The 21,122-nt window shown below is 43.6% G+C and overlaps 1 protein-coding gene across 5 annotated transcripts in view; it reads left to right on the top strand.

Annotated features, from left to right (window-relative positions):
* Positions 1 to 10,578: 10,578 nt before the first annotated feature.
* The window catches only part of LOC144723004 (transcriptional enhancer factor TEF-1-like), an 84,074-nt gene continuing 73,530 nt past the window's right edge, over positions 10,579 to 21,122 (top strand). Inside the window, exon 1 of one of the 5 annotated variants that reach the window (XM_078601499.1) lies at positions 10,579 to 11,023. The gene's annotated coding sequence lies outside the window, so the exon portion shown is untranslated. Of the gene's footprint in view, positions 11,024 to 11,087; positions 11,106 to 11,438; positions 13,571 to 21,122 lie in introns of those variants that run through there. The other 4 variants (XM_078601494.1, XM_078601498.1, XM_078601497.1 and 1 more) reach the window with 4 other exon arrangements.

Below are 21,122 nucleotides of genomic sequence, written 5' to 3'. Positions count from 1 at the left end.
ACCATTTTTATACCTGGGAGTTTTATTCATAGGTTTTAGTTAAGGTGTATTGGTTGGTATTATTATTATTGATATCATTATCGCCTCGTATTTGTGTGATTTTTCCAGGATTGCTGCTTTCCTCCCACAAGATATAATGATTGTTATTTCTTAAAGACGTGGAGATTAACACACAAACGAAGCAGTATAACAGGGCGAATGTTGTATATGTATTTCAATTGCAATGTCATTTATATATATCCACTGCTGGACATATTACCACACCCCACTGTGTTGGCCACACTTGGCTGGCAGTATTAACATTTGAAAGTTTTTGTCAGTTATCAAATGTAAAAATTTGAATCAAATGTTACACTCAATATCCAAGTTTGCAGGCACATTCAATGAAATTGAGATGGAAGATAAATACGTTTTTTATCAGCTGCAGAAACACTCTTCAGCATCGCCACTGGAAAAAATAGTTGCTATATGCAGCTAACATTTTGATTGAATAATTTGTCTGTTGGAAATGGACACTGGAAGAATGTGACCATGAGTTTGAGAGCTCCGCGGTTCTAGGCATTTGCCATTGCTAGTGGTTTCTATAGGAGGTCTGGCTTGCTAGCATTGTTGAAGTGTATGGCAGGTGGCTTCGCATGCACTTAAAAATGCGTAAAGGTGGATGGCCTTATTGATATTGTTCTATTTTTCAAATACATTGTGTGGAATCAAATGGGCCATCTAATGTAAAAGCAGTGCATTAGGGTTATGGCTTTAACACAATTCAATATCAGAACAAAAGTGTGCACTTATAAGTAATATTTCAGAAAACATTGTCTTTTATCGCTGAATAGTTTTTCTCGCGAATGCCTTTCGCTCACGCGCACAAAGTATTGAAATGTCTCACCTTTATAAAGCTGAGCTATGTATCACATTCTATGCAATTTCAAAATGTGTAAGGCATGTTTACGGTTCTGTCATTCAATACATTTTTGACCATGATTGACCACGCATGAGGACAGGCTGCACACGAGTTACAATATCAAATCATAAAATATTATGATGACGGTATACCTTTACACCGCAGGTCTGCTGAAGCCATAACATGAATTTGTGAGCCAATTGCAGTGTCCTCAGCTAAGCTTTAGAATCGTGCCGTGCCCTCGTCATAAAAGCCTGAGGCCACTCTTATTGCATTTAAAAGAGGCTTGATGAGTACACAAGGAAGCAGGTGCAATGGCCATCTTCAAAGTCTTCCCTTTTTACTAACTTACCTGACTTTACGAGAATCCGAACGTGCGGGCTACCGAGTTGTAAGGGTTTGTTTGAAAAGAGGCATGTGGCTTTGATGACTGAGCAGTTTAGTGCTGTTTGTCGCTGGTCGCTCGGCATGTTGTGCCTTTGAGCCTCTCCCTGTGCTTGGAAACCGTGGTAAAAAAAGCAGCCATTTTCACGAGGCACTGAACCCCAATTTAATCAATGACACACCGAGTATTTAATGCATACGCCCGAACGTCAAGCGACTCCATGAACTATTTCCACGTTGGCAGTTGGCTGAGATACTGACCTCTTGACATACGCGCCAGCTCTTGTGAAAGTCCGAGTTGCACGTTGCTAACCATTAGTTTACTTAAAAGTGTTTATCCAGGCATTACCCCGTGAGTTGAATAAAAGCTTCTGATGTGAGGGTCCTGGGGCAATTGTTAATGCACGCACACAACATTGAGACGTGACATCATGTTTGTGCATTCTCCTCATGTGTATCTTCAAAACGGTTCATACTTTTTCGATTTAAAGCTTTCGTGACTGCAGGGATTCATCTTCTTGGTTCTTTCGGTAAAGTCACGTAGAAGGGAAGTAATAAAATAAAAAAAAACATAATAAAATATGTTTTATTTTTATTATTTTATTACTTCCCTTCTACGTGACTTTACCGAAGGAACCAAGAAAACGGTTCATACTATTACACAGTACTGTATTTTAAATAATGATTTTGATGAATATCTAGGTGAACAACCTATATAGTGTATGTTCAGGAGGCACAAGAGACACAATGTTTGGTTCCAGAGGTCATCCAAACATGGCTTGAAACTCAGTGCCATGATATGTCAGAGCCAGTGCGTAAATCATCGTTTCTCAAATACCTGACCAAACGGAGGATGTAAATAAAAGCGAATTAAATGTTTTACAAATAATAAGCCACGATATGAACACATTTCACACATTGTAAGATACAATGTACTATTAATATTTATGAATATTACCATTGGCTATGACAATTTCCTTAAACGTACCGCTCACCGAATTCCACTTGGATGGGTGGTCCACCAGCATTGTCAAAATGTTGCAGGCACAGAGCTGTGAGGTGGCCAAGAGATGGCAGTAGTGAGTGTCACCCCTAGTTATTTGTGCCTATTCTCGTGAGCTATTTAACTTGGACCTCGTGAGATCAAATGCAGGAACCTCGATGAATATATATAATGATGAGACTCGATGACATTTCACTGGTTAAATACGGTCGCTGGCATTTCAAAAATGTTACATGCGACGATTCCAATTGATTGCTTTAAAAGTTCGTGATGACCCAGACGTACACATAGTAAATAGCTACCTTGACCGTGAGACAAATTGTGAATTTTGCAGATCTATAATCATGTCCCTTTGTCTTGTGCTTTGTCTTAGATAGCAACATTCTTTGTTGATTTTTTTGTTCTCTCAACGTGAAGTTGGAGCTGCAAGGTATGTCTGTTGAATACCGTACACGAACATTCACAGCCCTTTGTCAATCCGCTTCTCAATAGGGTCCCTCCCCCCATGAGTTGAGGGTTATTGGACCACAATTCACCATGCTGGTCAGTAGGGGTTGATGATGGTGGAGAGCCCAGACTGGGGGAGAGGGAAGGGTGCAAAGCGGTAAATGATCAGAAATGTTTCGATGTAAAGCTTCCGTGACTGCAGGGATTCATCTTCTTGGTTCTTTCGGTGAAGTCACGTAGAAGGGAAATAATAAAATAATAAAAATAAAACATAATAAAATAAAATTATCCAATGAACACTGGTGTTCATTGGAGCGCTGTCTTCCAGACAGCTCTGTCTTCACCTGAGGACGGCTGCTTGTGTTGTGGCCGAAACGTCGTGAGAATTTTATTTGATTATGTTTTATTATTTCCCTTCTACGTGACTTTACCGAAAGAACCAAGAAGATGATCAGAAATGGTTTGCACTGCCGTCTGCTGTTCACCACGCTGCCTAAGACAACGTGTGGTCACCCATCCAAGGACTAGCCAGGCTGCAACCTGCTTAGCTTCCGTGATCTGCACATTCCAGGTGATTTAGTAGCAAAATCGCTTTCACCCATCAAACATTCTAATATGTACACAAGAGGATGTTCAAATAAAAAAATGCAACAATTTAGAAATGATTACGGCATTGAAAACGGTTCAAGTATTATCTTTGTGTATTGCCACGGTAAATTGACAACTAAATGATCTGCAGTGCTACCACTACATATACCCCGCTTCTTTCTTATGGTCTGTCAACCAGCCCGAACATGAGCGTTTGTGATTTGGTTGCTGCAAGCAATAAACTTCATGTAATTTTGACCTGGCTATGTATTTGGATTTACAGCACCATGTCAATCTACTGCTGAATGAAGGCCTCCCCGTGACTGTGTCGGTCATGCAGATTGTTTTGGCACACTTCTCTACCTTGGCCATTAAGGAATGGGGAAGGTGAGACCCAGAAAACCGGTTCAGCGATCACTCGTCACTGATGAGAGCCGTGGCTGCAGCTGGGTGGTATCAGGTGTGCACGTGGTGCAACTGAGGCAGGCAGGCTGGAGGGGCCAAGTTGCTGGGATTCAAAGAGAGGGAAAATTGGACAGGGTGCCCCATTTTTGCAATAGGGGCCAATGCTAAACGTGATATGCCAGGGTGTCTAGGAATCAAACTCAGGTGACTGGGTTTAAAGAGCAGACCGCTCCACCCCAAAGATGTCCTATATACAGTACCGTATTACAGAGGAGGCTAAGCAATAATCTGAGCCATCACACTTTTAATAAAAACAAGTGCACAGGATCAGTGACATATAACCACAAAGGACAATAAGGCGTGACAAAAACAGTGATTGAAAGGCAGTAAAGAGAGGGACAGTGCATGGGGAAAAGCGCCAAAGGGGAGACATGGTGATTAAATCAAGGCACGTGAGAGAGAGATTACAGCTGCACAGCAAGCGCAAATAACCGTAGGCGTGAGCATCAGCAATGGGTAGGGCCATCAAACAGTCGTGGTTAAATTAATAATATCTTTTATTCAAAGCCAGGTGAGAAACCAATTATAATGGAAGCTATGCATCTTTACGAGGCAGATCTGCAACGTAACAAGGTGCCAGTGAATGTGAACTTTTCCACCCTAATCGTTGTGAACGCAAGGCATTGTTTTCTGCTCGAATGATGTGTCAACCAGCCCACGGATTTCAGGCTCAATATATTGGAGAGAAGCCGCGTGCAAAGAATGCAATGGTCAGTTTCAGTTTCATTTATTTGGTATAGCCCTGTGAGCCATTCGGCTCTTGAATCGGGTGCAACCGCAACAAACAAAAACATGAACAATAAAACATCTTAAAGTAAATTTCGATTTGAAGCTTTAGTGACTGCAGGGATTCATCTTCTTGGTTCTTTCGGTAAAGTCACGTAGAAACGTTCTACGTGAATACCTTAAAGTAACTATGTGACTTTGTGCAAACAGAAAATCCAAGAAAAGACAGCAAAATATTGCAGAAAAAGCACCGTACACCAACGCTGTGTGCAAAAATCACAGTGGGATGAAATCCCCGTGGGATGAAATCCCAGTGGGTCAACTGTGTGAAGAGATTTCGAGGAATCGTTCAAGACAGCAAAACAGATGCATCCTTGCTTGTTACGGAGGGGCATAAAGCCATGCTGTAAGTTGAGAAAAGTTTTCTGAAATGTAACTACAGTTCTAGTTGCCACATCTAAGGTACAAAAACTGGGACATGAGGGAGGGGAGGGGATCACAAGACCAAAAGAGGGGGTGACTGCACGTACGTCTATTGTCTTGAGTGGCGTATTATTACGCAAAGGACAAAAAACCGGGATGTTTAAGGTCCCTGGAGGGCTTACAGATTTGCCAAGATTGTTGCCTCAAAGGGGGCATTCTGGGAAAAAGTCAGGGCAGGTGATAACCCTGGTGTAGTACAGTATTTCCTCATTGTTTATTTTATTAGTGTCTCCAATATTGTCACTTTACATTTATTTACTTTGATTTATAGCCACAGGACGACACACAACGATGTTTTTTGCAAGGGAGAGCCGAGGTGAAATGTAAGTCAAGCAGAATCACCACAGGGGGGGGGGGCAAAACAGCAGAGGCAAACGTGGGTTTACAAAACATGTGCAAAGTGCTACTCCAAAGTAGAAAAAAACTATACTGTAAGTTGAAACCATTATATCCCGAACACAATGGTGTGTACTGGATTATCTGGCTCGTGATTTGATGTGTCTATGAATAGCACGCCAAAGTATAAACTGTCTCTCTCATGTTTTGTTGAATAATAATTATACTTATTAAAACATATCCTTCTGACCAAAAAAACACACGACCACTGCTGTCAGGCCACATGTCCCCTTGTTCTCAGCGCCCTGAGTCCGACACTCCCCACGCATGCGCACAGAGAGTTCCCCCCCACCCACCTTGTTTTAGGCTACGCCCACTCCCCTAACTCGGCACCGCCCACAACCCCCACCCGTAGCCCTCACCCACCCACAGCCCCCACCCACAGCCCCCACCGACCTACAGCCCCCACCGACCCACAGCCCCCACCCACCGACCCACAGCCCCCACCGACCCACAGCTCCCACCGCACCCACCCCTAACCCCCCTACTAGTGGGGTTGTCTTCACAAGGCATGATGGGAGAAACCCACTGGTTTATTTTCCTCTACATGCCCTCTGTTGGGCTGTAAACGCATAGCATTATAACCACTTGTCTTGCAGATGAAACAAGACGGAAAGTTCGTTTAAGCTGTAAAATATATACTTTTAAATGTGACAGTCAAACAATATTTGCAGGATTGTGATATATGGATGGTGACGCTTCGGGAGGCCTTCAGCCAGGAAGTGCGATTTATTGGTGGGGGTGGTGGTTGATGATGATGATGATGGTGAACACATGATTAGGGATCAGCAGCAAAAAAATCTGTAACCCCCACTACATCGCGGCAGTGCTTGGTTAATGGGACTAGATTTTCATACATGCTGCGGGACCTCGAGTAAAAAAAATGGCATAACCTCATGGAAATAAAACAGATTAGGGACAGGCTTGATGATAAGTGGGGAAAGGGATACAATTACTGTAATCCTAAGCTCAGGGGGAACCCCAAAAAATTACCAGATATTTATTAAAACATTTACACGAGAAGAGATGGGAGCCCCTCAAGCAGTATTAAGTACGCGGGCCCCAAATGTCTCTTGCCTGGCCTGATTAAGGGTTTATTCAACAGCAACTTACATCAATCGGGCTAAGGATGGGAGTCTGTTGGGAGGAATGTTCACAATAACATTCCAGATGCAACTTATGACACAGTCGAAAAAAGATGCACAAGTATAATTTCCAAATTGATTTTTCCCTGAATAAAAAACCAAGGCCACAATTGAACATATTTTAATGTCTCCGGAATTAGACTGTGATTCGTATTCAATTGGAGGCAGCATTGGCATAGTGCTGCGCTATGAACCCAAGCCAACTGAGTTCAATTCCCGGGCAAGCTATCATCAGTCGGGAGTGATATCTGAACAGGTCCAGGACCCTTGTTGCAAACCAGCAGTGGCCAGCATGGTGAAACATAAACTAGAAACTACAATGTTTTTTTTATTTTATGATGTAAGACCCGCTGAGCTATACTGTATAGATCTTGTTGAGAAGCGACCTGGCAAACATAATATCTCAACAAAGTGGCTTATCATGAAATAATAAATTAAAATAAAATAACATATTACGACGTTTCGATTGCAACACAATCGAAACGTCGTAATATGTTATTTTATTTTAATTTATTATTTTATTTTTAGACGTGACTTAACCGAAAAGAACCAAAGAATAATTCCTGCAGTCACGAAAGCTCCTAAATTAAGATTGGCTTATCATGGTCAAACTACCCACAGGTCTGACACGGTGTGGTGAGGCCTTCATCCAACAGTGCACTGATTATTTGATATCCTTATAAGGTACATGTTCTGAAACGTATTTGTATATGAAACAGTATAACATACCATTATTTGAATCTCTATTCAAGAAACGTAATCATTATATATTTTTAAGAAAATTGTTTTGGTGGAGCGGTGGTTAGCACACTGCGCTCTAAACCCTGCGATAGAGTTTGATTCCCCGCCATGGCTAAGATCAGTGGCTAGTGATATCTGAACTGGCCCTGAGCATCTCAAGATACACTGACCAGCACGATAAAGTATGGTGAAATAACCCCCTGACTGACAGTGTGGTGAGGCCTTCATGCAGAACCAGACTGCCAAAAGGTTGTAAACTTTTTTTTATTTTAGATTTATTGCTATGTAGATTTTTAAATGCAACTTAATAAAACATATACCTTTTGAAATAGTAATTGTAATCAAGTATGATACTACACTATAGGTAAACACGGTATTCAATCAGGCTAAATACGTCGTTAAAATGGGGGTAAAATAAAATCAGATCAAATGGGATATTTCGATGGATCATTCAAGATATATTTAACCAGATGAGAGGATATTGAAATTCACTCCACTTGCAGTGGAGACCAAGCAAATGCAGTATAAGGACAACGACACAGGGTACACAATCGAGAACCAAACAGTAGAATGTAAGCATAACTCAAAATGTGCAAAACAAACAAATAAGGAAACACTTTGGAGCAATTAAACCACACAACAAAACACACAGACGTAAAAAAACAACGATTGCGATTACAGGAGTAATAAAAAAGAACACGTCATCAGCTATAGCCAATCCATTGCTGAATGAAAGCCTTCCTAAGCCACCACCATCTCTCATGATCCATTCCTATAATAATCCACCTAGTAACTGCACATTAGCTGATTTTTCACTCTATCATATTCAAATAAAAATGTATTCCTCTCATTTGGGAAACGTATCTTCCGATACGATGGGTTTTACCTATAACAGCCACTAATGGCAGTGTGATGAAAGTATTGTTTTTCAGTATGTTAATGTCTGTCACTGGATAGAATCCATCCATTCAACAATATAAAACGGTCATATGTTTTATATACAGTACTACTTTTAATCATGTGTGAAAGACATTTCCACTCAAGAATGGAATTGGCCAAACATTCCACTACCCGGACCCTCTAGAAAGATACCGTACAAAAACGCATATTTTTGGTTTTCATGCATTTTGCCCGGGCAAATGTTTTTGTTGTTTTTGTGGTGCATTTCGGACAACAAAAATATACTTCCATTTTCATGTCGAGATAAGAAATACAATAAAAGTATGTTTTTTATGCCTCACCAATAGACTTCCAAACCAATTCGGAAAAAAATTGTTGAAAATTGTTGGCACTGGTTTGGACCGTTGGGTTCTCATCAGCCACAAGTGCATTCAATAGAAAGCGATCCAGACTTTGTCTAAACAAATGCTGCTAGATAATATGGGGTCTACATAGCCCTGCTGGATTGCAATATGTATTATTGGGAAACAAATAGTGGTTTATTTCTTTATTTCATTCAGAGAAAAATTTTGAGACTCTGTGAGGCTTTTCTGGGGAAATAAGGGGAATTGTTATCTTATGTATCAACTTGTATTCATTATGCTTTGCGAAAACATTTTTGTCGAATAACTGTGACTTTGTTGAACGTAAAAACATTTTGTAACCACAAATGTATAAATCAGTCCTGTTATTATTTTCATTGCTAACTTTTGTTGTACGAATGCTCTTTGCTTATCTAGCAAAGCCTGAGTCTCGTGACTTTATCGCAAGAGGTTCCTGCACTGGGACGTTTGCCAAATTCAATAAAATAGTTATTTTGGCAGAGCGGGTGCTAGAGTCCATCGGCCCATTGCACGAAAACGTTTGTATTTATATGTGGAGACTTAGAAACGGAGTTTTTCTCATATTACGGCTGTTAAACGATAACCATTTTCAGAATTGATTACCAGTTTCGCAAGTCAGGAAACGTTAACTGTTTCCAGTCGAATGTGGAAAAACAAATGCATCCATTGGCACAGTGCGTGAATGTACTAAAAAGAAAACTACGTTTGAAAGTTGCGCTCCTTTCTCATTGAATAAGTTAAGATGCACACCTGCAATTGCGTGTTTGTTTATGCCACTGCTGGTGGAAGAGCCTACTAAAGAGAGCTCTGTATTTGGTCTACTCTTTCACGCTGACCAGATGCGTCGGGAAATGGAAGGGATACAGCAACCTCTGGATTGCAAGTACCACTCGTATCATACATTTTGTTTGCAAAGCCATACACTTCATATGTGCGGAAAACCAGCAACCGATTTTTTAATCTGATTACGGGCAATGTAATTAAAACACTTTCAATGACCTGATTACACGTAATACCTCACTACAACGTATACATGTGCGGCAATGAGTTTGTGGACCAGAGGTCATTTGAAGGTATGTCTGGGGTAGGTCTGTGACATACACTTCCGCGGGCCGAACTCAAACAACGTCAGCGGTCTGTGATGAGATCGGAATGACTCACGGTATAAACGCCGACCCCCCCCCCCCAACAATCTGGATTAAAAAAATGTGTGGGGAGAATGACAACAACTTTAAAAGAGTTAGACCAGTAAACTACTGTAACTGCAAGCCAGGTATATATATAAAAATAAAACCAGGGCTGGCCAATCAACAACTGACCCTGGCCATGACAAGGCGAGAGAGAGGAGGACACGGTGGGGTGGGGTGGAGGATGTGGAGAGAGAAGGGGGGATGGGTGGGGTGGGTTTGGTTGGGTGGGTGAGTGAGTGGGGTGGGTGGGGTGGGGTGAGTGGGGTGGATGAGTGGGGTGGGTGGATGAGTGAGTGGGGTGAGTGGGGTGGGTGAGTGGGGTGGATGAGTGGGGTGGGGTGAGTGGGGTGGGTGAGTGGGGTGAGTGGGGGGGGGGTGAGTGGGGTGAGTGGGGTGGGCGGGTGAGATGGGTGAGTGGGGTGGGTGGGTGAGTGGGGTGAGTGGGTGGGTGAGTGGGGTGAGTGGGGTGGGTGGGTGAGTGGGGTGAGTGGGGGGGGGTGAGTGGGGTGAGTGGGGGTGAGTGGGGGGGTGAGTGGGGTGAGTGGGGGGGGGGGTGAGTGGGGTGGGTGAGTGGGGTGAGTGGGGTGAGTGGGGGGGGGGGTGAGTGGGGTGAGTGGGGGTGTGAGTGAGGGGGGGTGTGAGTGGGGTGGATGAGTGGGGTGAGTGGGGGGGGTGAGTGGGGTGAGTGGGGGGGGGTGAGTGGGGTGGGGGGTGAGTGGGATGGGTGGATGGGAGGGAGGGTGTTTCGCAGTCCGGGTCCCGCCTCTCGCCCCTCCTCTGTCTCCGCCCAGGGGCGCTCCGTCTCGCTCTCTCGCTGTCGCGGCGTTCATATCATTCCTTTTCTCATTCCTAGCATTCCTCGCGCCGCTCTATCATTTACAGCAAAAAAAAGAGAGAAAAAGAACCCCCTCGCCATAAAAAAACGATAAAAACAGAAAATTTAAAAGCGGAAGACAATAGCAGCAACCAAATTAACATTTTTTTTTTGCCCTTCCAAACAATTTTTTTTGTTTTAACTTACACATTTTTTACTCCGGTGTTTAAGTTCGGTGCCGGTGTTGTTAGTGGTGCTGGTGGTCGCTTGTTGGGGGGGGGTTGTTTTTTTTTAAAATTTGACTTTGACTACACCACATTTTTTTTTGCTCAGTTCTTGGTGGCAAGAGAGAGAGAGAGCGAGAGAGATAAAAGAGTGTTATTGGTGGTGGTGTTGGTGGTGGGGGGCACCCCCCACGTGCAAGCCCCGTGGTTCCAGCGCATTGAAGAGCCAAAAGGTGAGTAAAGTGGAGCCCGTGAGTGGAGCCAAAGCCGCTCACGATGCGAGAGGCGGCGGCGGCGGTGTTGGAGGAGGGATGAGTGAGTGGCGTGGTGGTTGTTGTTGTGGCCTCGTGTTGTTACCGAATGATTCTCTTGCGAGAGTTGAGAAGACTGCTAGCTAGCGAGTGAGTGAGCGTGTGATGTGTGTGTGTGAGAAGAAGTGGAAGATGAAGAGAGATGATAGAGAGATGAGGCTTGTCGATGTGTTCTGGCTGCCGCTTCGCCGCTGCTCTCTCTCATAGAGAGAGAGGCGACATTTTTCGGATTTTTCCAAAGGCGAACTTCCGGATGGTTGTGGAGGGGGGAGAGAAAAAAACAGAGGAGAGAGAAGCGAGAGAAGAGAGAAAAAAGGGGGCACATGAACGATGGAGTTTGGCTCGAACGGCAGCAAAGCACGATTTTGATTAAAACTTCAATTTTTTTCTAAAAATAATAATAATTCCAGTTGCGCTTTGCTTCTTTGGCCCGATGTTTCTCTCTCGTCTCTGTGTGTCTGTGTGTGTCTCTGTGTGTGTCTCTGTGTCTGTGTGTCTCTGTGTGTATGTGTCTGTGTCTCTGTGTGTGTGTCTCTGTGTGTGTGTCTCTGTGTGTGCCTGTCTGTGTGTGTGTCTCTGTGTCTCTGTGTGTGTCTCTGTGTCTGTGTGTCTCTGTGTGTATGTGTCTGTGTGTCTCTGTGTGTGTCTCTGTGTGTCTGTGTGTGTGTCTCTGTGTGTCTGTGTGTGTCTGTCTCTGTGTGTCTTGTGTGTGTCTGTGTGTCTGTGTGTGTCTTGTGTGTGTCTCTGTGTGTCTTGTGTGTGTCTCTTGTGTGTGTGTCTGTGTGTGTGTCTCTGTGTCTGTGTGTCTCTGTGTGTGTGTCTGTGTGTGTCTCTGTGTGTCTCTCTGTGTGTGTCTCTGTGTGTCTCTCTGTGTGTGTCTGTGTGTGTGTCTCTCTGTGTGTGTCTGTGTGTGTCTATGTCTCTCTGTGTCTGTGTGTGTCTCTCTGTGTTTGTCTCTGTGTGTCTCTCTCTGTGTGTCTCTGTGTGTGTCCTCTGTGTGTCTCTCTCGTGCTTAGCGGGAGTTGCCGTTGTGGGTTTCGCGCTGTTGTTGCGGGATGGATGTTCTTCTTTGTGGCTGTTCTTGATGTCGAGCATGTTGCTACTTTGTGTGAGTGTGTTGTGTGTGTGTATTACCTGCTGTTGTACTCCGGTACGAATGTGTTGTGGAGTAGTAAGTACTGTAGTTGGAGGCTCGCTAACAACAAAACTTCACCAGGAGGTGACGAAGCTTAGCTGGTAGAGATATCTCCTTTGTCTTTTCAACGCGCCTTAGTCTATTACGGTACAAGTACATGTGTGTGTGTGTGCGAACTATTACCGTCTTATTTGCTCAGTAGATACACCATTCGCATGGGTATGAGTTGCTTGTGTATATCATCTCGATACCAGTCCGCATCTACGTGAGCTTTGTGAGCTTTCCCCGTTGTTTAATCGGCTATGTCCGTCTAAAAAGTCGGAGGTGTGTGTGTGTGTTGTACGGTAACTCTCGCAAAGACGTATATGATTAAAATCACTCTAATGTCATTATTTATTATACGTAGCGGTGATCACCGCCCAAACGTGCCCGTTCGCAGGCCACGTGCGTTTGGAGTCACCCCGTGGGGGGCCCACACAGAGACAGCTGCCAATAGGGGTGCCCCCCTCGATGTGTGCGCAAAAGCTCCTGAACACCACCACCACGGGTGCATAAATAGAGCGGCTGTTATAACACAAACACAATCGTATGATTGTCCAACGTGAACCAAGATGTCAGTATATACAGTACTGTATTTACATATCAGTTTTCGTATTTTGTTGAGACTTTGGAAAGCCGGGAAAAATTGAGCGATAGTTTTGCCGGGTGAGCTTCGAGGTATGTAACTTATGCAGTTGTTATGTGTGTGTGTATATGTGTGTGTATGTGTGTGCATGTTGTGTGTATAGAGAGTCGTGGTGGTGCCACGTGTTAAACTCGCTTAGCTTAGCAAGCAGAAGGGGGGTCACGCCTTCGCTGGACTGGGACTAAGGAGAAGGTTTTTTTTGGGGGGGGGGTTCTTTCTCTACTGCTAGATTATATCATTGTGCCCCCCCTTCTATTACTACTACTCCACGAGTGCTGGGGCATGGCAGAGCTGCACAACTTTACGCGAGAGCGGAGGGAGATGAGAAGGAGAAGTATGTTGCGGGCCTTCTAGCAGCTTCAACAAAGAAAGGCAGGCGCTGGGCTTTGTGTGTTTGTGTGTGTGGTGTTTATGTTTTTATTGTTATTTGGTTAGTTTCTTAAGAACCTCTCTCTGTCTCTTTCTCTCCTATACCACCACCCCCACCCACCACTACCACCAAACCCCCCCACGTCTTCCCCAAGCCCCCTGGTCTTGTACGAATGCCACTTTGGTGACAATGTCGTGACCAGCAGTCGGAACTACGACGAGGTGTGTGTGTGTTGGTTTCATCGGGGAGTTTGCGCCCTGTGTTCCGATGTGATTGATGGTGAGTTGTTGTTGTTGTGATTGTACGTTTATGGACGGGGATTATTAGACTATTACTACGGCTTGTTAGTTCATTCAAAAGCTTCTTCTACAGCCCCACTTCTGGGCTGATGTGCAGCATCAAGCAGGGAAATCGAGTGTTGTTGTTCCAACTCGTACGGTGTCCGATGATGGTGATGATGGTGGCAAGTTGCGTGTAACGTGGCGTTTCGTTGATCTCTCACCGATTATAAGACGAACTCTGTGTGTTGTTGTTAAAGCAAAGAAGTTGCGAGCGCGTCTTACAATCCCACGTTCGTGTGTTTGTCTTCGTGGTTACAAGTTGGACACGTTTGGTTGGGTACGTCTTTCTTTTCGTCTTATAATCGTGGAGGGTTAGTTGGGGTATGATCATTTGGTTTTTGGTTTCTTTAAAGCCCTGTTCTGCCAGCTTCTCTCCATCTCTCTCCCATCACCAGCGTAGAAGCGGCTTGGTTAACAATGTGCAGCAGAACCCCGGAGATGTTTTTTGTTTGTTTAAAACCAGCCGAGTTTCGTTTGTGTGTGGCGTCTTCACGAGTTGTTTGTGTGTGTTGTGTGACTTGTGTGCGAGCCGTATTATTCACAGTAATTCATATTCGGTCGTTAATTAAATCGTCATCAACATCGACTTTTTCGAAAGCGACTTTGGTTAACAAATTGCGCCTTGTGTCAGATGGGATGTGATGGTGGTGGTGGTGTTGAGTCGATACATGCAAGTGACAGATTTGGGATGTATCCGTTTTGATTTGAGCTATATGGATGGAATTTGTTATTTTTAGATATCTTTTTTAGTCGTGATAAATACGTTGTGTATTTATAACAACAAAAAATTTAACTGTATAAAGTAGCATTTATCGCAGCCGTAGGATTATATTACAGTAGTCGTATTACCAAGCTCCACGAAAGTGCAATTACACTATTATACAGTACAATCTAGTGGCTTACTATCATCTCCAGACTTTAAAGTCGTTTGTTTATTGGGTCGTGATTAATTACCTAATTTTGTTGACAATTACATTCACTCGTATTTGAAGATTTCGATGGACTTGATAGGTTGTAGCTACGATATTTCATAGTGTGATCAATGGTGATGTGAGTTGAGTGCTTGCAATGCTCGTCTGTGTCTTTGTCCACGTTACAATGATAGGCAGAGAGTCTTTCTATTACCGCCTTGAGTTGGACTTTTAAGGGGTGTTTTGCAATCTCTTTGAAGCCACATTTGCTATATTGCTTCCTTATAAAGTTGGTTAGACCGAGGATGTGGCTAAGCATGGGGAAGTAATCAATTCCCCAACATTTGATTCAAATCACTCGAGCATTACGTTTTCTCAAGTGTTCGGTGATCCGTTTACCGTCATTAATGGGAAAGTAACCTGCAGATGTACACATACATCAAGGGTGTGTGTACTGTGTATATATATGCATTTTAAGCATTTGTAGAAATAGGTCAATTGTGTGTGGTTTTTTTATTTCTTAACAATATTTGGGCAATGGTGGGTGTCTGTGATTTAAATGAGAGAAAAACAATATGCAACAAGTCCTCTTGTGTATTTAAACATTGTAACAAAAAAACTTTCCGCTCGGAAATTTGACAATTTGTGTAAAAAAAAGGGGGTTGACATCGCCTTTGTTGCAAACCGACTTGATTTTCCTGAGTGTATCAATTTGCGTGTGGATTATAAGGTAAAAGTATACATTTGTTGACAATGAATTGCAACATTGTTGTTTGTGTAGTGTGATTGCATCCAAATGTGTGATCGTTTGTGGCACAGCAAGCATTGGTTTACAATCACCGGCAATTCAGTGTTTTCTTCTAAGCTAAACGCATACATTCTTGGGCCTCTTTGTTAAGTGGATTTCAATGTACACACGTGCTATTTTACGCGACAAACATATTCTCGGCAGTTGCCCGCTCGGATTTTTACAAGGTTTATTTTGTCGAAGCTAAACATGTCAGTATGTGCTGTCTTTTTTTTTAACACAGCATCTGTTTCCCTACGCACAATGGCCACCTGTTGCTGTTTACACTGTTGAGATTAATTTCTGTACAGCCAAGCCATTAACCGGGCCCTGTCTGGCTTTTATGGCTTTTGCCTCTGCGTGGTATATCAGTGGTGGACTTTGGGGGTAAAACGACTTGGTATAGGCATATTGCACATTAGAGGTAGTACGGCCAAATGTCTTTGTGATGGCATACACAACAAGTGGCAATTATGTTGGCAGGTCATTATGTCCAATAGGAAAGGGTTTGATATAAGGCTGCGTGGAATATTTCCTGGTAGTCCAAATTTGCCTTCGTATGGCATGGGCTTGCTGGAGATTTGTCATTGAAATTTTGCCCAAATCTACTGTACACAGTATATGTGGCTGTGTTTCTACATTTTACAGGTCAGAATAGGGCCCAAGGCTTTATTGGATGACAGTTCTTATCGTATTTTTTTACTCCTTTTAATGGACTGCAAGTGAAGCTGCATACTTTCATGGGCACTTTGTAAGTTTCATGCAACGTTATATCAAATGTCACTTGAGATAAGTGCAGCCTTATATGTGGGTCATTTTGTTTTAAGGTAGCTTAGCATATTCTATGAAACATTTCATTGGGGAACCAGCGCGTGTGTTGACATAATGGCGCAGAAATGTTAGGAAAAATGTATCGCGTAAAAATTAATGACCTTTGCAAGATTCAACAAAACGATGACAACATGACACTTTGACAGGCACAATTTCACGTTATGAAATGAACATAACATAACGCAGGGGACACTTGAATACATTTCGTCCGGTTTTTAACGTCTGTAGTGATGCTTTTCTCTCCTACCAAATTGATTTGTTTTGGCGTAGAGAATGATTATACACAGATTGTATCGTTACTGCTTCTTTCACTTCCCCGCTTTGGAAAGTCGAGCCAACTCATTGTCATGTTATCAGGAAAGGCAGGCAGTTTAGCCACCACCCTTATCCTTCCACCCTCTTGCCTTCTTCTCTTTGGAACAAGTTATTTATTTTCACCTCCCCCCCTCCCATTTCTGTGCTCCGAACCTCCTGTTGGCTCTTGTCAGCCGGGGGCTCCAGCTGCTCCCAATCTGAGCCGCCTGTGTACGAGACTTTTCCCTCCTAATCCGTTCAGAGAGCGGCTCGTTCCTCCCATTAGACAAACAGCTGCATAGGGCCAAACCAACGCTGCCTTTCACATAATGCTTTAAGCAAAAAAATGTTTTAAAGAAGAAATCAAGAACACACACACCAAACAGGGCTACAAACAAGTTTGGAAAAGGTTCGGTGTCTTTTTTAAATGGCAAAGTTTGTACGTGTATCTGAAACTCACCCACAATCACGTGTGCAGTCAATACATCTAGCTAATAAGTTGGTGTGCTCGGTTTGCAAAAGGCTCAGCAACGGCTCGATCAGTTTTGGCGACATTCCCAAACTACGGTGGATATTAATGACTAATTATGCCAAACTAATGTTTTAATCATTTATGATCTATCAACCTTTTTGGAAGAGAACCTCCCCAAGCCTTCGCCATCTCTCGCGATGCAGCAATCCATTTGGCTCCTACACACGAGTTGATTTCACCGCTCCATATTCACAGCGGACGTCCTCATATAAATTACGAAAAGGCTCTTTAAACACAAAAGCATCCCAGATGTGTCTTAAAGAGTTTTTTTCCCTTCCCTTCCCAAGTCACCTTGCTCTGAATGAAAGAAAATGAATGTGTGTTCCTATATCCCCCCCCCACCACCACCTTGTGCCGAAGTTTATATTATTCTCATACTGCAAGGAAGGGTGGACGTGACGTTAATGGATTTCGCTGTTGAATGGCTATACACACCACTCCAGCGTTGGCTTCTTCATGTGTTGTGTGAATAACGTTTCTGAATGACCCCGGAAGCCACGTGATAGGGTTATACCCCCCCCACACACACACCATGCCTTATCGCCATTGCGTCAAGTTCTGTAAAGCCTGTCATTTTCTCAAGGAGACACTGCATTTTTTCGTTATGGGTGATGAAAGTAAAAATTCAAGCCCGTCACGAATTTTTGTTGTTGCCGGTCACATTGCGGACAAATTAAACTTTGCTCTTTTTTTTTTTGGAAACAACTTTGCAAACTACTCTTCCCAATTTGGCCGGTTTGTATTTCATTTAAATTGTCGTTGTTGAGCAAGCAAAAGGGTAATTGTTTGCCGAGCACAGTTATACCAGAGCCAGTAATAATTTGGTTTGATAGCGCAAATTATTGTACGAATTATCCTGCAACTAACCTTGAATGTATGAAACTTGTTGCCATTAAAAGTGTATTAACAATTTAAACACAAAGATCACCATGTTCTTTCATATGTTTTAGCTGTTCCTTGATTAAAGATTAATACACTCACAATTAGTGTTTCATATGCTTCAACGCCCTGCTGCTTAGATTCCACGTGAAGTTGCGTTATTAATACCCCTTAGGCTTTTTCGTTGCATGCAGACTGCACGCTTTATTTTACGTCGGTACTAATATTAGACGTGCTTTAAATAAGCATTTCCCACCGCACTTGCTTTACTTTGTGTGTTGAATATGTGAAGAGGTATTGCACAAAGTGCACCTTTAAACATTAACTCACCTGCTTTTTTTAAATGGGTACAGTGTGCCCTATGCAGCTCATGGACATGGTGGACAGCATTTCCCTTGGCCATGTAACAAACAATTCACCCACTTCCCTCGTCATTTGAGAATGGTCACAATTATTGGTCTCAATTCTGTTTGAAACAATTACAACATTTTCAACATTGTCAACTTACCTATTATCATTTTGGTTTTCATATCTCTTTGTTTGCATTGCTCCGTTAGCCTAAAATGTAACATATATTTGGGTGTGGAATTTAAATATATCCTAACATTGATTTGGACGCATATTTTTATTTGGTACATATATTGAGGGAAGTGAAAGCCAAATGTTACTGATGAATCTCATGGATGCTCACCAGTAGGCCAGTTTGCAAGAAGTTGATTCTTCGAGTACAGCACCTATCAGGTAACAATGCAGGTAATCATCACAGTGTTGCAGTGTGCTGTAGATAGTGGGATTTAAAGATAGCCGTGCCGTTATCAAGAGCCAAGCTATTGTGTGCAGGTGCCATTAGCCAAAAAGCTAAATTGTAAATTATCTCAACTGGTATCAGAATAATACCACTTGCATTTCGCCATGTCCTCTTAACAAGATACATTATGCCTAAATGGGATCTCAACTTGGTTCTAAATAAAAGTTGAATGTGTGACATGGTGTTTATTTGCAAGGACTATTATTTTCTGTGGGCTTTTTTGTCTCTTGAACATGATGAGGTGTGGTAAGGCACATGCAGGACTTGTATAAATTTTTTTTACAAGGCCGAAAGTCTGCTAAAAAAAAATCTGTGCAGCCAATGGTAATGCAGAAAGAAAGGTCTTCTCTCCGGCCTGACCATATTTGGCCAAAAGTGTGTGGGGTTGTATTACCCGGCCTTCTTGCTGTTGGGGTTATTTCCACTGGCTGAGCCTCGGGGGCCCCACGAAGTTGTCTGACGGGCTTTTCTCGTTTCCGTGATGAATCGTTTTTGAAACAACATGGCCAATGCACAGATTTTGTTTCTGTGGGGTGGGGAAGGGGGGGTCAGTTTTTAGACAGTCGCATGGACAGCCTTCGCTGGTGAAAAATGCACAATCGTCACCTGCTATAGTTAGTTGCACATGACCTTTTTTTTCCATGGCATTGCACCAACTTGTTAGGGTGCCTTCTTCCCCCCACCCTTACCAAGGATACAGTGCTGTCGTTTTCTTTGTAGAGCAATCTAAGAGTTGATGTTAGGAAGAAGGCCTGCTTTGCAAATTTCCTGTTTTCTTACCATTGTTCATTTCGCTTACAGTATGGCTTTGAAGTGTGGGTTTTTTCTCTCTTAAAGGTAAAGCTATTTTGCCTGTGTTTTCACGGTTGTGGCTGTGTGTATAGCTGTCTCCCAAGTGTTCTCGGGATGGTAAATCTCGTGGCTGTACAGGATTCTGTCTGACGGTTTCATTTCGCTTACTGAGAGCTTCTTCAGGAACTGAAACTAAACGCAATGTCACCTGAAAAAAACACATCGGAGAGCCATAAAGCTATTGGCCATGGTATTGGCCTCGATTTTGCGGCAAGCTTTAACGTTGTCCAATGATTCACCGGCCGCTATTAATAAACGAACCCCTTTTTTTGCTCGTGTGTCCATTCTTCACCGCTCCTGCCCTCGTTGCAAGCGAGAATCTCATTCCAAAACAATGTTTCATTTATCTTCTTGGTTCTTTCGGTAAAGTTCAGACGCTGTCGCCTCGACAGACCTGGTTTTCACCTGATGACGGTTACTTGCGTTGTGGCCGAAACGTCGTGAGAATAATTTTATTATGTTTTATTTTTATTCTTTTATTACTTCCCTTCTACGTGACTTTACCGAAAGAACCAAGAAGACGAATCCCTGCAGTCACGAAAGCTTTAAATCGAAAAAAATGTTTAATTTGTTTCGAAATTTGTCAAAATTCCCGCAAACCCCCCCCCCCCCCATTTACGAACGAACGGCGGCGTGAACGAAGTCACACTTGCACAATTCTCAACTTGAAATGTGGGTGTTGTGATCATCAAGCGGGGTGGCGGGGGGGGGGTGCTAAGGGGAGGGGGGGCAAAGTTATCCGGTTACTACCGCCAACCTCCATCCCCTCCCCTTCCTTGCCCTGCAAAAAAAAAGTCTTTTGTCAGAAATATAAAAAAACTCCCGGCTCGCGCAGCAGAGCGAGCAGCTGTTTCCCCCCCCCCTCGTGCCGCGCTCGCTCGCAGTCAATAGCCCATTGTGTGTGTGGGTCGCGCGTAGACAGAACGAACACGCAGTCACTGCACGTGGAGACACCCCCCCCCACCTTCTTTTACTCCCCCCCCCTTCTTTTACTCCCCCCCCCCTTATTTTACTCCCCCCCCCCTTATTTTACTTCCCCCCCTTTTACTCCCCCCCTTTTACTCCCCCCCCCCTTTTTACACCCCCCCCCCCTTATTTTACTCCCCCCCCCTTCTTTTACTTCCCCCCCCTTTTACTCCCCCCCTTTTACTCCCCCCCCCCTTTTTTACTCCCCCCCCCTTTTTTACTCCCCCCCCCTTTACTCCCCCCCCTTCTTTTACTCCCCCCCCCCCTTTAACTCTCCCCCCCCTTTTACTCCCCCCCCCTTTTTTACTCCCCCCCCCTTTTTTTACTCCCCCCCCCCTTTTTTTACTCCCCCCTCTCTTCCTTTACTCCTCCCCTTTACTTCCCCCCTTCTTTTACTCCCCCCCCCTTTTACCCCCCCTTTTACTCCCCCCCTTCTTTTACACCCCCTTTTACTCCCCCCCCCTTCTTTTACTCCCCCCCCCCTTCTTTTACTCCCCCCCCCCCTTTTACTCTCCCTTTATTTTACCCCACCCCCTTTTTTTACCCCCATTTTACCCCCCCCCCTCCTTCTTCAGCTGTGTGTGTGTGTGCCCTCAATGTGCGAGTCCGTGTACAGTACTGGATTTCCTC

The sequence above is a fragment of the Lampetra planeri genome, chromosome 16, assembly GCF_965212315.1.
Source record: "Lampetra planeri chromosome 16, kcLamPlan1.2.h2, whole genome shotgun sequence".
Taxonomy (NCBI): domain Eukaryota; kingdom Metazoa; phylum Chordata; class Hyperoartia; order Petromyzontiformes; family Petromyzontidae; genus Lampetra; species Lampetra planeri.
Note: the sequence above shows the minus strand (reverse complement) of the source record. Positions and strands in the feature narration are given on the sequence as shown.